Source organism: Moschus berezovskii, chromosome 24, assembly GCF_049115385.1.
Source record: "Moschus berezovskii isolate FMDL1 chromosome 24, NW_MosBer_1.0, whole genome shotgun sequence".
Classification (NCBI taxonomy): Eukaryota; Metazoa; Chordata; class Mammalia; order Artiodactyla; family Moschidae; genus Moschus; species Moschus berezovskii.
In genome coordinates this window covers 55894944-55910665 of record NC_142483.1, presented here as the reverse complement: position 1 = coordinate 55910665, position 15722 = coordinate 55894944, and the positions used below count along the sequence as shown (strand labels likewise).

General features: G+C 44.2%; 1 non-coding gene across 1 annotated transcript; it reads left to right on the top strand.

Annotated features, from left to right (window-relative positions):
- The first annotated feature begins 15081 nt into the window (after nucleotides 1–15081).
- On the top strand, nucleotides 15082–15187 carry LOC129548234 (U6 spliceosomal RNA). Its single transcript, XR_008684311.2, has one exon. It is a non-coding gene; the product is annotated as a U6 spliceosomal RNA (small nuclear RNA).
- The last annotated feature ends 535 nt before the right edge of the window (nucleotides 15188–15722 follow it).

Here is a 15722-nt window from a genome sequence, read left to right as displayed (position 1 = left end):
CAACAAGACAGGCCCATCCTATACGCAGCTCATTTTCCCTTCTTGAAGATCTGTAGGTACAAGGGGTATTTTTCCATCACAGGTTTTGCCTTTTTTCTTCAGCATTTTCTGTCCTTGACTGTTGATTTCTTCCACCTCGTGTTGTTTTGTTAAACCTGAAAAGAGTCTAGAGGGAGAGGAGAGAACACAGGCTCTGATTTCCCTGTGGGAAGGGGAAGTGTGGGGCTCCCCAGGATGCTTTTCTACTGAGCTGGAAGTCAGTGCTGTTCTGAACTGTGTCTCTTCTTTTGAAGACTGGGGCACATTAAAACACACAGTTAAATTTAACTGGTCTGAGAGAGGCTAATGGAAAAATTGGAGACCATGAAGAGGTCAAGAGCCAAAGGGAGAAATACAAATGGTCAATAAACATGCTAATAAATGTTACATTTTACAATAATCAAAGTTGCTAATGCAACTCAAATGACAAGATTTCATTTTCTGCCATGACATTAGCAAACAGTATTAAAAATATATGTAATGGACTCTGACCCGTATGTTTCACCCATGAGGTTCTGAGGGAGGTGCACAGGCTCCTCAGCACGCTCTCCAGAGTAGGTGCTCAGGTGGGATTTGTACCTCCTTGCTCGTCCTGCTTGGGTGGCCTCACTGGCACCTCACTCTGGGGTGCTGGAGTCACCAGCAGCACCTCCACTGAAGCACTGACAGGGCTTCGCGTTTGCGCACCGTGTACCACCTCCAGTGCAAGAAGGCTGCCATCCTGGTGCACAGAGTTCAAAAGTTAAGCCTTCAGTAGATGAATGGATAAAGAAGCTGTGGCACATTTACAAAATGGAATATTACTCAGCCATGAAAAGGAATGAAGTGATGCCATTTGCCGTAACAAGGATGGACCTAGAGATTATCATGCTGAAGTAGGTGAAGTAAGTCCGATGGAGAAAGACAAACATCATATGACATCATTTATATATGGAATCCAAAAAAAAATGATACAGATGAACTTACTTACAAAACAGAAAGAGATTCACAGACTTAGAAAACAAGCTTATGGTTATCAAAGGGAAAAGGGTAGCGGGAGATAAACTAGGAGTTTGGGATCAGTAGATCCACACTAACTATATATAAAATAGATAAATGACAGGACCTACTCTGTAGCAAAGGGAACTATATTCAAGATCTTGTAATAACCTAGAATGGAAAAGAATCTGAAAAAGAGTATATATGCACACACACACACGTGTGTGTGTGTGTGTGTGTGTTACATTGCTCTACACCTGAACACTTGAAACTGATAAGGACAGAGTAAAGACACAAGGTAGGTGATTAAATAGCTAATGTCACTAGGGGATTGTAAGCAGAGAAAAAAGTATGGGAGAGTCTTCTAAATTAAACATCACTCAAAGCAGGTTTGCTTAACCACAAAACCAAGTGGGCTTACTTAGCAACAAACCCATGCAATGGAAGCATGGGACATGCACCCCCAACAACGGTACATCCTGCCCACTGATGTCAGTAAGTTACTGATTCCTAGGACATGCTCCTCTATGCACACTAAAGACAAAAATATAGGCAAACATGACCTTATACTAAAACCTGAGATCCTTTACCATACTTTAGTATACATTACTGCCCTTTTGGTTGTTTCCACTGCACCGTGACAATCCCAACCTGACCACCTGACATGGAGGAGGAGTTGGTGATGGAAACGTGACATCTACTCAAGAAGGAGGAAGAAGATGTCTTCTCCCCTTCCCCACTTTTCCTTTGATTACAAAAGTGTAGCCCACTAAGTTCTTGGCAAGGTACTTCTTTGCCCACCTACTTGTAAGTCTCACAAGCATCCTATTCTAATAAATCACTTCTTATCTATCACTTTACCTCTTGGTCTGCTGAGACATAAACAACTAGATTCCCCCGAGACACATTTCTGAGATTTCACAACTAACACAACACTATAAATCTATTGTGGATCAATTTTTAAAATGTCTCCAGGAAACTTCTTACACTTTCTAAGATCACACAACCAGTCTACAGCAGAGCGTGGATCTGAACCAACAAATGTTTGACTTCAGGTCAAGGTCTTGGCGCTCCTCTGCTTAATGAAAGGGCTTTCAAGAAGTTTGGCCTTCAAATGAACCCCATCACCTCCCAAGGTATTCCTTTAGGCAACTGATCCACAATACGGGGCTAGGTGTATTTCTCCCCACCACCACCCCCATGAGCCACACCTCCCTGAGGTCGTGTCGCCTGGGCCTCGAAGGACATACTGTGTGCTCTGCAGGAATTTAGGGCCAGCAGGTAGATCTCCAGCACACCCAGAACCCTGCACCTCAGCTGCTCTCCATCATCTCAAGAGTGGGGAACAGCAGAGTCCATATGCCTCACCCTCCTGACAGATGTAAGGAGAGCACATTGTAAGCAGCAAACATCAGTCTGTGTCTGTAAAACTCATTATAAACATCACCAGAACGAGAGAAAAACAAAGCATCTCTATTTACAGTGTGAGAAAGAGAAAAACAAAAACCTTCCAAGCATATGCTTAATCATACTTCTGTACTGGGAGGGGAAAATTACCTGTAAATCTTTCCTTTGTGGTTGATGCAGAGCTGATGGATCTTCCCTTTGGAGATAGATGTTTATGACTCCCTAATGGCTGGGGGAGAAAGCAGGCCCCCTCTTTCCCGTGCCAGCCCACTGGGACCCACATCAAAGCTGTTTTGTTTAAACTGGGACACGCCCGCCCAACCGACCCCACCCTATGCCTTTTTGGATCCTCTTGCTCTCTTGGTGGAATCTGCAGTAAGCTCTGCAGCTGACCTCAGGGGTCACCCACAAGCACTTTCCTGTTTGAAACTTATTCCGCAGGCTGCGTTTCCACCGCCTTTGAGTCATTGTCCTCCAGCCCTGACATCCACACCCCCAAAAGATGAAAGAGCTCCGCCATCTCCGCCGTCCTGAACACAAAGGCGGCAGGGCTTCTTGTTGTTGTTTAGATTTGCTCTCAGTTTTTAAAAATAAAAACCTATGTTGCACTTGTTTCTTACTACAAAAGCAATACCTATTTATCATCAAAATATTCAAACAGTGCAGACAAGCAGAATGCAGAAATAAAAAGCACCCATTATTGCACCAGAGAGAAAGCACAGGAAGCACGTTGGAATACATCTTTCTGACTTTTCCCTCGGCAGAGACCTATCTATCTAGTGCTGCGAAAGGAGATCACCCTGAAAATCCAGTAATGGACCTGCTTTTTCATGAGGCCCTATGTGGGGAACATCTTTCCATGTCATTAAATATTCTGTATGTTTGGTCATATTTTGCAACATGAACCGGGTTTAGTAGTTTTCATCTGAATATAAAAGCAATTCACACTTAAAATTTCATCTCCTTTGCTCAGGCCGTTGCTTTCCTGGGGCTGTGGAGGAAACACTGTGGGTCGATCAGAAGAAAGCATGCTAGATTTTTTTTTTTTTCCTTTCTGAAAAATGAGGACATTGCTAATGTTCTCTTAACTTCTAGGGGCTTTGATTACCTGCTTTGGGGAGCTTGATGGCACTGTTGTGCAAAGATGTTCCCTCTCCCTTACATTCAGGTCAATTCAGAAGAGGACCAGGCTCTTGCCCCGCTTTCTGTTTCCTCCCCGACTGCTGCCATATTGGAAGTTATACCAGTTATCTTCCCACTGGGGAACCTGCCTCCCCAGGAACTATTACACAAAATGCAAACCTCAAAATCACAGCTCTTAGGAGAAAAGAGTCAGCCCAACTTCCCCATCGACTAGGAGACCACTGGGATCTACCCTGTCTTCTAGTACCACGCTGTCTTTGCTCCGTTCGTGGCCTTGTGGTGCTCTAGGGCCAACGATGTTTCTGGGTCATTGGTGGTGATGCCAACCGCAGGCTCGGTCCAGCTCCGAGCACGGCAGCCACTGTGCTGGGACAGAGGATATCTCCACTCTTTGTACTGCAAGGCCAGCTCCAGGGGCCTCTCACTTAGTATCCAGGGCCCGAGGCTCCTGGTCCTGTCCTTCCCACAAGAGCTATTTCTACTGGGACTTCAGCCAGGGGAATCAGATCAGAAATGCGTTCAGGAACCCAGGTTTTGCCAAGTAGAACCACTATTTATTCCATTTTCCTCTTATGTGGATCCCACAGCCATACACCTGGCATCGCCACCTCCCTTTTCAACACTGTATGTATTAAAGATCTCCTTTATCCCCCTTTCTGGTCAGTAGGACACTGGGGCAGTGACGTAAGAATTCAGACCCTCAAAACAGTGAGCCCCGCCAGGCAGCTTCACCACGTTGACCCTAGATAGCATTGCTGGCTTTCTGCTTTCAAAACAACAGGAAACAGTAACACCGAAAGGGAGACCAGACTCCCACCAAGAGGCTGGGGGATAAAGAGGACATTTTATTCGTGATGGAGGAGGAATAATTTCCCTTCCTCACCTTTTATTCTATAACCCAAACATAAGCCAGGGAAACCTTCAATGTGTCTTGCTGTAAAAAATAAAATCCAAGCTAGGTTTTAAGTGGGTCACCCTGCTAAACAGCAAAATTAATCTTCAATGGATCGTTCCCTCTGTCTTTAAATGAACAATTATTGTTTCTAGAGAAACAGCGTGGCACCATGAGAAACCCCTGGGGTTGGAGTTGTGAAACCCAAGATGTTCTACCCCTCCCTCTTACCACCTTTTGACTCTCAGTCGAGTATCAGGCTCTCTGAAGCCTTTCTGTCTCTGCCTAAGTTTGGACTTGACAGTGGAACCTTAATACCCAACGTCTGTTAACCAAGAGTCCGTGCATCCTTGGGCAGTGCTGAACAGTTCACCATCAACATTTGTCAAGGCAGCTTATTTTCCTGTGCATTTTGATTTTATGATTTCCAGGGGAAAAAAACAAAAACCCTGAAAATCCAAATACTTTCCCAATATGTGGGAACCATTAAAGTATCCTAGCAAGGTCAGTTCAGTCACTCAGTCATGTCCAACTCTTTGCGACCCCATGAACTGCAGCATGCCAGGCCTACCTGTTCATCACCAACTCCCGGAGTCCACCCAAACCCATGTCCATCGAGTCAATGATGCCATCCAACCATCTCATCCTCTGTCGTCCCCTTCTCCTCCTGCCCTCAATCTTTCCCAGCATCAGGGTCTTTTCAAATGAGTCAGCTCTTCGCATTAGGTGGCCAAAGGATTGGAATTTCAGCTTCAACATCAGTCCTTCCAATGAACACCCAGGACTGATCTCCTTTAGGATGGACTGGCTGGGTCTCCTTGCAGTCCAAGGGACTCTCAAGAGTCTTCTCCAACACCACACTTCAAAAGCATCAATTCTTCGGTGCTCAGCTTTATTTATAGTCCAACTCTCACATCCATACATGACCACGGGAAAAACCATAGCCTTGACTAGACGGACCTTTTCTGGCAAAGTAATGTCTCTGCTTTTAATATGCTATCTAGGTTGGTTATAACTTTCCTTCCAAGGAGTAAGTGTCTTTTAATTTCATGGCTGAAATCACCATCTGCAGTGATTTTGGAGCCCCCAAAAATAAAGTCAGCCACTGTTTCCACTGTTTGCCCATCTATCTGCCATGAAGTGATGGGACCAGATGCCATGATCTTTGTTTTCTGAATGTTGAGCTTTAAGCCAACTTTTTCACTCTCTTCTTTCACTTTGATTAAGAGGCTCTTTAGTTCTTCTTCACTTTCTGCCATAAGGGTGGTGTCATCTGCATATCTGAGGTTATTGATATTTCTCCCGGCAATCTTGATTCCAGCTTGTGCTTCCTCCAGCCCAGCATTTCTCATGATTTACTCTGCATAGAAGTTAAATAAGCAAGTGACAATATACAGCCTTGATGTACTGCTTTTCCTATTTGGAACCAGTCTGTTATTCCATGTCCAGTTCTAACTGTTGCTTCCTGACCTGCATACAGCAAGGTAACATAGTTGATTTACTATAATTTATTACCCTCCCTGAAATTCAGCTTCCTCAACTACTATAACACCTAACATCAATTCTATAGGCCAGACACTAGTCTAAACATTTACGTATATTAACTCATTATAATTTCATAGCTGCAACTCAATAAAGTAGATCCTTTTGTTATGATCATCTTTACAGGTGAGGAAACTGAGTCAAAAGCTTTTAAGTGATTTTCCCAAGGTCACAGCTCAGAAGTGACAGAATCAGGATTTGAACCCAGCAGCCTGGCTCCAGTGTCCACAATCTTCAGTGTGTGTCGTGACACCTCTAGCTCTGAGATGACGGAATGGTGAATCAGATTCACCTCCCAGGACTGCCGAAAGGACTAAATGTACACCAGACACTGTACCTGACACAAGTCCCCAAGATATAAATACATATTACTATGTTATTATTTTCTAAATAAATATGATAAAGTATTCTGTTACTAGTCAAAAATTATCAAAACTTCATGACAACATAGAGAAACCCAGCTATCAGATAATACAGAATGAATTAAAGCGAAATGCAGTTCTGGTTGAGCCTATGTCAAATTACATTCACATTGTTTAAGTGCATCAGTCAGGTATTGCTGCATACAAACAACAAGTACTTATTCCTCACATGTCTGCTAGTTAACTACAGATCTATGTTTTCAGACCAGGCTTGCCTGGGTGACTTTGCTGTGGTTCAGCTGGGTTTTTGCCCCTGAAGTAGGCTGAACTCAGGTCTACTCCACACATGTCTGTCCTGGGGCCCAGGCTGAAGGAGCATTTTCCATGGCAATGACAGTGGTACAAGAGGGCAAGTCCAGCAGCACAAGTATACTTTAAGCCTCTGCTCACATCATTCCATTGTCAAAGCAAATCAGGGACTTCTCGAAGTCCAGTGGTTAAGACTCCACTCTGCCACTGGAGTGGGCAGGAGTTTGGTCTCTAGTTAGGGAACTAAGATCTCACATGGCACAGCCAAAACAACAGCAAATTAAATCACATGACTGAGCAAAATAAGGGGATAAGAAAGTACACTTGACACCCCATGAGACCAAAGTAAGTCACAGGGCCAGGTCCAACATCATCTATGGAGGAAAGCATACTTCTCCCCACAGAAGTGGAGGTGAGCGGGGACATGTTCTTGAGTAATAATCTACTATAAAAAGGACCAGATATAAACAGAAAAAAAAACTGAGAAGCATGATAATTTGGTGAGATTGAGGGTGAGTATTTTTGTCTTCCTTTTTTCCCAAAATAACACTTACTATATTGTCTTTGAGATTGAAAGGAAAAAAACAAAACAAAAGGAAGCCTCAAGAATCAGTCCTAAAAAAACGAGCTGGGGATTAGCAGATACACTCTACTACCTATAAAATAGATCAAATAAGGACCTACTGTACAGCACAGGAAACTATTCAATATCTTGTAATAACCTAAGTAGAAAAGAATAATCTATAGTAAAGAAAAGAATAACCTTTCAGTAAAATATCTGAAACAGAATATTAAGCCTCTTGATGAAAGTGAAAGAGGAGAGTGAAAAGGTTGGCTTGAAGCTCAACATTCAGAAAACAAAGATCATGGCATCTGGTCCCATGACTTCATGGGAAATAGATGGGGAAACAGTGGAAACAGTGTCAGACTTTATTTTTGGGGGCTCCAAAATCACTGAGGATGCTGATTGCAGCCATGAAATTAAAAGACGCTTACTCCTTGGAAGGAAAGTTATGACCAACCTTGATAGTCTATTAAAAAGCAGAGACATTACTTTGCCAACAAAGGTCCGTCTAGTCAAGGCTATGGTCTTTCCCGTGGTCATGTATGGATGTGAGAGTTGGACTGTGAAGAAAGCTGATCGCTGAAGAACTGATGCTTTTGAACTGTGGTGTTGGAGAAGACTCTTGAGAGTCCCTTGTACCGCAAGGAGATCCAACCAGTCCATTCTAAGGGAGATCGATCCTGGGTGTTCATTGGAAGGACTGATGCTAAAGCTGAAACTGCAATACTTTGGCCACTTCATGCGACGAGTTGACTCACTGGAAAAGACTCTGATGCTGGGAAAGGTTGGGGGCGGGAGGAGAAGGGGATGACCGAGAATGAGATGGCTGGATGGTATCACCGACTCTGTGGACATGAGTTTGAGTGAACTCAGGGAGTTGGTGATGGATAGGGAGGCCTGGCATGCTGTGATTTATGGGGTCGCGGAGAGTCGGACACGACTGAGCGACTGAACTGAACTGAACTGAACATATGTATATAACTGAATCACTTTCTTATACACCTGAACATTGTAAATCAACCATATTTCAATTTTTTTAACTTAAAAATCAATAAACATATACAAACAAATTTTTTAAAAAAGGAATAATTTGAAAAGAAAGATTGACACTGAAAAATGTGAAAGTGTTAGTCGCTCAGTCATGTCCGACTCTTTGCAACCCCATGGACTGTAGGCCGCCAGGCTCCTCTGTCCACCAAATTCTCCAGGCAAGAATACTGGAGTGGGTTGCCATTCCCTTCTCTAGGGGATCTTCCTGACCCAGGGATCAAATCTGTGTCTCCTGCATTGCAGGCAGATTTTTGACCATCTGAGCCACCAAGGAAACCCAAGACTGATGCTAAGTAACCTTTGTTCACTCACTCAGCAAACACTTGCTGAGTCCTCCTATGCAGGTAAATCTAGCCCCTGTCCTCAAGCAGCTCACAGTCTAGCAAACGAGCAACCATGATCATGACAATGATGATGACGATGACAATGATCATGGTGAGAGCCGAAATTAAGTGGCCCATATCCAGGTGTAAGCCATTTACATGGTATAATCTGTAATTACAAAGCTCCATAAAGGAGGTTCTGTTACAACCCTATTTCATAGAAAAGAACCAGGCTCAGCCCACACGTGGCAGAACTGGAGTTCCCACCAGGCAGTCCAGCTTTAGACCCTGCACTCTTTAGCACTTCACTCCCGATACACTCGGACCCCTAACCTGTCCCACACCTACATCTTCACATCAACCCTCTCCATATTCCTGAGTTAAAAGATTACTTATACAACATGCCCTCCTCTGGGAGGTTTCGCAAACACAAAGCCTGTGCATTTAACCAATTAGATCCCATAGACTGGTGTGGGCAAAGAGTGCCAGCCTTCAGTAAAGAAGCTGACTTTTTGATCAGCTTGGAGAAGACGTGAAGAAAGGGAAACACAGTTGTGTTCATTTCCTAGGTTGATGGTGGCTGAGGATCCACTGAGAGCAGCAGCTGGCTTTTCTCTCCCTCGTATAGAAGCAGTAAGCAGCAGGCCTTGCACACAGCATCAAGGGAAATGGGTGAGGCAAAGGGAACATTTCCAGATTACATGGACCTTATTTTTAGAAAGAGACTCCCAAGCAGAGGGCAGATCCCTTTTCCAGAGGCAGAGTGGTGAAGCAGGTCAAGCAGGGAGCAAGGTACAGATGGATGAGATGGCCTCACAGGACACCCTAGAATTCAGCAATTCTTGTATCAGGTTCTTTTTTCTACCTCCCTTTCTGTAGATTTTTTTTTTTTTATGTGAACCATTGTTAAAGTCTTTATCGGGCTTGTTACAGTATTGCTTTTGTTTTATATTTCAGTTTTTTGGCTGGTAGGCATGTGGGGTCTTAGCTCCCCAACCAGGGATCGAATCATCACCCCCTGCTTTGGAAGGCAAAGTCTTAACCACTGGAGAAGTCCAGTGGTTAAAGTCTTAACCACAGGGAAGTCCCCTACCTCCCCTTCTCGAGGCTGTTTTCAGAATGTGCCAAGCAGCAGAGGTTTAGTCAGATACCAAAGCCCAATTCCATCCCGATGATGGCAACCCAATCCAGTATTATTGCCTGGAGAATTCCAAGGACAGAGGAGCCAGGCAGGCTACAGTCCACAGGATCACAGACAGTCGGATGCGACTGAGTGACTACCTTACCTACCTGGATTTCCTCGCCTTCCCAGACCACCCTGGGGTCTGCTCTTGTGCACCCTTCCTCTGGGAGGTCAGTGAAGGGAAAACTAGCCTCCCACTTACCCCCACCAAAAGACAACAGAACACGGGAGCCCTGTAAACACTGGCATAGAACTCAGCTCTTTCAGCTACAGTCACAGTATCTCATACTCAGTAGCTAACACTAAGAGTACCAATAAAAAACAACCCAACATGAGCCCATTTGCTAAATTAGGTGGGAAAGAACTTATCTGTCTGTCCGTGTCCGATCCAGCCCATCATGAATGACCTGACAAAAGGGCTGAATGACAGCTGCAGCGGCCCTGCCAGAGAAACCCCACACGGAGGCTGCCAGCAGTTCACTTTTCTTAGAAATAACGGCCAGTCATCTTAAGTACAGTAACAGAAAAATCAGTCTGACTCTCCCATTAAAACTGGGTCACCCCGCACCAGAGTGGGCCTGGGTTAATAGATATCTCCCAGCCAGCTCACCTGATTAACAAGCTGTGGGGTTTTCACCAGTGGGTTTCCAGATTTATCAGCCCTCACATGACCGGCAGGAAGGAAATTAAGAGATTAAAGAGGTACTATTTTTAATAGGGTTTTATAACGCATTCCTTCCAGCCAGCGTCTGCCGTGTCCCAGCCCTCGTGCTCTTTTCACGTAAAGATGTCAGGAAATGCACTGTTATTTGCAGAGCCCCTGCCACCGCACTGCTCTGGTTCTGCTGTTCCATGATGTGGGACCCAGGACAACCCTCCAAAGTTGGGCAAGGAACAGCCTGGGGAGGGGGGCTGCCCCCGCCCTCACTCTCCTTCCCCTCCCCCTCAAAAGACTGTAGATAGTGGCGGTTTGCAATGGCATCTGGCTTCATTTAAGTCACAGGACACACTGTGAACACATCCTCTCATCCCCTGGCCTCTTCTTTTATTGCTTCCTTGATTCTTTCTTATCATAACTCCTGTCAGGATGTGACCTTAAAATAAATTATTGAAAAGATATCATTTTTATTTCATTTATTTATGTTTCACTGAAGTATAGTTGGCTTACACTATTGTGTTAGTTTCAGGTAAACAGCAAACTGACTCAGTTATATACATATATATACACACACATTCTTTTTCAGATTTTTTCCGTTATGTTATTACAAAATACTGAATATAGTTTCCTTGTTGGTTACCTATTTTATATATAGTAGGTGGCTCAGAGGTTAAAGCATCTGCCTGCAATGCGGGAGACCTGGGTTCAATCCCTGGGTCGGGAAGATCCCCTGGAGAAAGAAATGGCAACCCGCTCCAGTATTCTTGCCTGGAGAATCCCATGGACAGAGAAGCCTGGTGGGCTACAGTCCACAGGGTCGCAAAGAGTCAGACACGACTGAGTGACTTCACTAGTGTGTATCTATTAATCCCTAATACCTAATTTACACACCCCTGCCTTTCCTCTTTGGTAACCGTAAGTTTGCTTTTTATACCTATGAATCTATTTCTGTTTTACAAATTTATTCATTTGTATCATTTTTTAAAATTAGATTCCACCTATGAGTGATATTATATGACATGTGTCTCTCTCTGGCTGACTGACTTCACTTAGTAAAATAATCTCTAGGTCCATTCATATTTCTGCAAATGGCATGATTTTATTCTCTTTTGATGGATGAGTCATATTTTATTGTACATACATATACCATATCTTCTTTATCCATTCAGCTGTTAATGGACATTTAGGCTTGCCTCCATGTTTCGGCTATTGTAAATAGTGCTGCTTTGAGCATGGGGGATGCATGTGTCATTTCAAATTATAGTTTTCTCCAGATATATGCCCCACAGTGAGATCACTGGAGCATATGGCAATTCCACTTTTAGTTTTCTAAGGAATTTACATGCTATTTCTGAGGGACCTCCAAACTATTAGTTTTCTGAGGACTCTCCATATCACACTTAGAGACTGTACCAATTCACATCCCCACCAACACTGTAAGAGGGCTCCCTTTTCTCTGCAGCAAAGGCGCCACTTTTATAGAATGTGATCCGGGGCCCCTGCTGTAGGTGACGTGTCTGGTGGGAGATGGAGGCCCTATTCTGTGACTAGTTTAAGGATCAGAAGGGGGGCCCAAGAGGGAACAGGGACTAGGAGATGGAGGCGTGAAGAAGTGTTGAGTGGAGACAGCACAGAGCCTGTGGGGAAGGGGACAAAAACTAAAGACACACAGGAGCCAGGACAGCATGAATGAAACTTGAAAAGTGATATGAGCCAGTTCTGAAAGTATTGTCTGTACGGCCCTACTCATAAGAGGTACCCAGGGGAGCCAAGTTCATAGAGGCAGAGAGTAGAATGTTGTTTCCAAGGGCTAGGGGTGGCGGTGGGGAGTTAACTGCTTTGTGGATACAGAGCTTCGGTTTGGAAGATGAAAAGTTCTGAATGGTGGTGACGGTTGGGCAATTATGTCAATGCATTTAATGAACTAAAAGTGGTTTAAATAGTTCATTTTGTTATATATATATATATATATATATATTCATGATAAAAAATGTTCAAGGCATGGGGCTGAGGTTAGTTTAGTTTTGTATGGAAGACCTAGTCTGGTAAGAAGCAGATTCACTGTTCCTCTGAAATTCAAGGGCAGAGGGCAGAGTCGGGGGCAGGGCAGCAGGACCACTGGGCCTCTCCAGGCAATGCCCCTCTCAACAGCATCTGAACTTGGGAACCTGGGGTCTTTCCACCTGGCTGAGGGGAGGTGGAATCCTTCACTGGGAATCACCTCAAATGTACAGCAGACATTCGTGATTCCTGCTTACCCACGAGACAGCCCAGGGGTCTGGCAGTGAATGGGACTCCCCTCCCCTTCCTTCAGCCTTTCTACGAAGGCTGAAAGGTGTGAAGGGTGACTTGTGTATAAGCTCCGACTTTCAGATTGGGATGAAAACCCTAGCAAATCTGACCACCTGGAAGTCACAAAACTCTGCAAGAAACTAGAAGAGACTGTGGTACCCAGAAGCCCTGCTGCAGCTGAACTCTGGTGAATTAGGTCAGCGTGTGCTTTGCACATCCACTGGGTCTGCCCCGAGTCTGGTCTCGTGCAAGAGCGGAGACTTCCTAGACAGTTTGGGAGCTTCTGTTGCAGGAGGCCCAGCCTCCCAAAAGAGTCTGGGTTGGCGGTCACCCTAGCATCCTGTTTTGCTGCAGGCAAGCATCTTTTTTCTCTGTTATTTTTGTCTCTGGCCTTGGCTTGTTTTTCCCAGTGCCTCTCCTTGGCTCCTAACGTTTCTTCCCTGGTTTATTAAGAACTGAGATAAATCACCTAATAAATCTTGGCTAAGCTTTTTTTTTTTTTTTTCCAAACCTCCTCGACAATTGCCAAAGTCACAAAGTTGCATATTTCCCGCAGCGGGAGGCTAACAAAATAGCTGGTGTGCTCAGAAAAATGTATAGATCAAGAAAACAAAGGGAAAATATTTAATTATTCAGAAGCCTCCCACTTCTGGTACTAAATTTACTCGCCAGGGTTTGATTTAAAAATGCAGAGCTGTACCTGAGCAGCAAGCAGGCAGCGCCACGCCCATCAGCAGAGGAGCAGCCTGCCTCCCTCTGCAGCACAAAGAAGACGTGCATAAATTAACTGTCTTTCCCTGTTGATGGGATGATTCCTGGGAGCACTCCTAGCATTTAATTATTAAAGCTATCCCTCCCTCACTCACATAGATGCAAACCTCTGCTCCTTCGATTTCTTAAAACCATTGAATCACACAGTTCTGGCATTTGAAAGGAATTCAGGCATCTTCTAATGTCACCTCTAATTGTCACAGAAGCACAGGATTCTAAGGATACTAAAAATTTCCTATTCTGAACTTCCCTGGTGATCCAGTGGTTAAGAATCCGCCTGTCAAGGGAGAGGACACAGGTTGGAGCCCTGCTCTGGGAAGATCCTACATGCTTCGGGGCAACTTCTGAAGCCCACGAGCTCCAGAGCCTGTGCTCTGCAACAAGAGAAGCCGCAGCAATGAGAAGCCCGAGCGCAGGGACTAGAGAGGAGCCCCCACTGACTGCCGCTAGAGAAAGCCCGCAGGCACCAACGGAGACCCCGCGCAGCCAAAGATAAACACAAGTAAACGTTGCCTATTCTGACACCCACTCTCCCGATGAGATGCTGACTGACTGAACTGATAATTAGAATACACAAATCCACTTAGCACCCCAATAGCACTTTATACAGGACACACGTCCGTTCATACTTTGCTCATTCAGTGTAACTAGTTCTTTTTAAAAGTTTAAACTTTAGTTTTTGAAAAGTAATATGTTCACACAGTTGGTCATTTGAAAGGTAAAAGAATATAAAACCCTAACCCTATAGACACCTAGTTCTCCTTCATAAAGGCAACTAACAATAATTCTTTCAGTGTCTTTCCTGAGATATTCTATGTCTATACACTTAACTATGTCATTTTCTTCCCTCCTTTTTACACAAATCTTTTCACACTGGTCTGCATTTATACTTTATTCTGAAGATTTTTCTGTTTCAAGCTTCCTTCTTGTAGAGAGTTCTGTGGCATTTCATTACATGGAGGGGCCATAATCTAGGAACATTATGGTTTCCTCCAATCTTTTGTTTTATAAATAATGCTATAATAAATAATCTCCTGTTTTCTACCTTTATTTCCTTCAGAGAGACTCCCTGAAGTGGAATCACTGGGTCCACAGGTATGTACATTTGCAATTTTGATTGTTTTTGTTGTCCAGTCACTCAGTTGTGTCCCATTCTTTGCGACTCCATGAACCATAGTACGCCAGGCTCCTCTGTCCATGGGATTCTCCAGGCAAGAATTCTGCAGTGGGTTGCCAGTCTCTCCTCCAGGGGATCTTCCCTACCCAGGGATCAAACCTAAGTCTCCTGCATTGTCAGGCGGACTTTTCATCATTGAGCCACCAGGGAAGCCCCACAATTTTGATAAATCTTGCCAAATGTCCTCCCCTAATTTCAGTTCTCACCAACAATAGATGCTGTGTGGCTTGACCAACAGTGTGTCATGAAACGTTTGACTTTTTCTATAATTAATCATTTGCCTGCCTCTCCCCTTGGCCCCCTTCCCTCATTAGAATGTGAGCCCACCAAGCTTCCTCAGAAACTAACATGATACCTGGTACATGACAGATTCCCAAGGAATATTAGAAAGCGCTTGTTTCAGCGCCATGTGTACTAAAACTAGAACAACATGGAGAAGACAGCACGGCCCCTGCGCAAGGACGATACACAAATTCCTGAGGCACGCCATAATTTTAGAAAGTAGACCTTAAGTGTTCTCACCACACCAAAAAGTGATAGGTAAGGTGATCATTTCTCAATATATACATGCATTAAAGCAGCACACTGGACACCTTAAACTTACATAACGTTACATGTCAATTGCATCTCAATAAAACTGGAGAGGGGTGGACAGGGAGGAAAGCTACTCTCTCCCCAAAATGAATTAATATACTTCAATAATGTACACAAATGGATGGATGAATCAGTGAATTGTAGGGTTCTTTAAATCACAACTAAAAATGACGTCTGTCATTTTCTCCACTTTGTGAGTCTGGGTGTGCTGCATTTCATTTCATTTAGGTGCCATTCATTGGTATAATGGAGAAGGCTATGGCAAGCCACTCCAGTACTCTTGCCTGGAAAATTGCATGGACAGAGGAGCCTGGTGGGCTGCAGTCCGTGGGGTCGCTACTAGTCGGACATGACTGAGCGAATTCACTTTCACTTTTCACTTTCACACATTGGAGAAGGAAACAGCAACCCACTCCAGTGTTCTTGCCTGGAGAATA